Source organism: Meleagris gallopavo, chromosome 7, assembly GCF_000146605.3.
Source record: "Meleagris gallopavo isolate NT-WF06-2002-E0010 breed Aviagen turkey brand Nicholas breeding stock chromosome 7, Turkey_5.1, whole genome shotgun sequence".
Lineage (NCBI taxonomy): Eukaryota > Metazoa > Chordata > Aves > Galliformes > Phasianidae > Meleagris > Meleagris gallopavo.
Window position 1 is genome coordinate 32,222,681 of NC_015017.2, and position 2,543 is coordinate 32,225,223.

Consider the following 2,543-nt stretch of genomic DNA (forward strand, 5'->3'; position numbering starts at 1 on the left):
TTTTTTGGTTAAAAATCTTCAAATTTTGAGTTCTACTTATTTATGAATATTTTACTCCATTTATTTTATTCCTGTGCCAATGCTGTTTTTAAGTTAAACATCACTTCTTCCTCCCCATATTTGAGTTCCATTTTGTATTCAGAAAGGAAATCATGTCTCCTCTAGGTCTTTCAACAATGTTTAATTCTCCTATTTTGTTACCAGGGGATGCACTTTGAATGGAAGTACGATGAACTCATCCCTTCTTTCCAAGCATTAGTTTAAGAGTTTACTTTCTGTCACTCGTCACACAAGGAGCAATCATGGGAGTGATAGACATTGCACTGATTTCTCTCATAGTTCACCTTATTTTGCCCATCCCTCTGGTAGCCAGGGATAAACAGCAACTCCTGAAACAGCTGAGAACTGCAACACAGAGGATAAAAAATGACTAAGCGTACATTCAGCTACATTTGTGTCAAACTTAGTAATCCCATGGAGTTTTACAAAAAAAAATATTTTCATGTTTCCTGCTATTAATTACAGTAGAATAGCACCCAAACTTTTTTGTTACGTACAGTTTCTTGTAGGAAGTCAAGACCTCCATATGAATGTTCCTTTGAGAAAATATCAGAGTGATAGCCAACATGCTCCTGTAGTGGAAGGTTCATCAGAGAGACAGAGAGCATTGTATCTTGCTTGTTTAGTCTACTACAGGACTGACATCAATAACTTTGCTTCCCTGTCCAGATTGCAGTTTCCTTCTTATGACACTTTGTGTAGGTTGCATTACTCATTCTCTCAAAGATGCAGGTGCAGTGGGTTCAATGCCAGTGAGTTCAATGCCATGCAATAAAATCAAGGCAAGGCAGCCAATCAGTTTTGGATGAAACACTACAACCTCTCCAAGAAAAATAAAATCCAGAATTAATTTACTCAGTTGTCATCACTATCAATTATATATGTAACATGTTTAATATTAATTGCTGCTGTGAATATACGAGGCTTCTTTTTCTTCACAGCAACATATAAAAATAGAAAAGTGCAAGACTGAATTGTTGATCTGTGTACTGATACTGTACAATGTTACAGGACCAGAAATAAAGTATCCGGAAGTTAGAAATTCAAATCCAAAAGAAACATTTCCCATGCTCCATTGCTTGACTGTTAGAGGGATGCTTTCATAGTACAACTCAATAGAATGATGCAAGCCTGGATTCAGAGCTCAAGTTCAGATCCAGGCTTTTGGCTTGAGACCATCTCTTAAAAGTAAAAATGAAGCAACTCCAAAATATACAACCTCTGTTTCTGCCATGTGAATTAAAGCAGGACAAAATCCTTCCCTAATGACCCTGACCCAGGCTAAGTGCATGCCTGCTAAAACGCTGCTTTACCATTTGGGGAAATTTATGGCAGTGTAAGTACTGAACAGTTGGTCACAGCACTTGCACTCCGGGATTGCCTAATGAGTCTGTAATCATTTTTATTTTTTTTTCTTTCAAGATTTTCATGCCTGTGGGGTGTACGGTGTTTGTGGGGAGGAGAAGCCTTGCAGCAAAGGAGCATCCACTGTGCAGGGGCTCTGGCTGGTACCCCATGGGAAGGGAAGGCAGGACAGCAGGACGTGTTCTCCTGCTGCTACCACTCTCATAGTTCACGCTCAGCCTGTATGTCATGAAACTAGCTTTAATTTTCAGTTTTGAAAAATGCCCTAAGTTCACTGATAAATATATCCAGTTTAAAGTACGCATAAATATGCAATTGGGCAGAAGAAAAGAATATTTAAAGTGGGATGTTGAGAGATGGTGTTGGTGTCACTTGTTCTTTGAGAGTCTGACTTACCTGAACTGCTGCAAATATATTCCAAACACTTGGAAAACAGCATAAACTTGTTGAAAGAATATTTTGTAGAAAGGTGACCTGAAAAGTAAACCATTGCCACAGGCAAATGCATGATATCAGGTACTCCTCAGAGACAGGAGTCTGATTCTTCCCTACCTTTGGCTGGTTTTACACCAAAGCATCTCTGCATATCTAACCGGTGTTGTGATCTAGGATGGAGAAGTACAGCAGAGCCAGTATCCCTCAATAAGGATGTTTGTAAATCAGCTTTTCTGATTGACTAACAATAGGGAATTTGACATTACAATTTTGTTATGAAAGCATTCTTCTTTTTTTTTTTTTTTGTTAGGAGATGAAAACAGTAAGAGATGAGGGTTTTGTTCTTTTAAAAAACAAAACAAAACTAAACTAAATTTAATGTCTTTGAGAGTCCTCTCCATTAGATATTCTATGGCCATGTGCATTTCCATAACACAATAATAGTGCTCATCACGATGCCAGGATATAATTTTTACATTACAAAGTACAACACAAATATGACTGCTTTTTATGAAATTTGTGCAAGACAAGCTCCTTAGAGAAACCAATGCAAACTTGTTAAAATATTCCATGGCTGCCAAATTTGATTACTTCCCCATCCTGACAAAAAATTTCCTGTCAAAGAAATTTCACCCAGCTGTCAACGGATGTCCAATTTCATGCAGAGAAGGAAAAACCTAAAA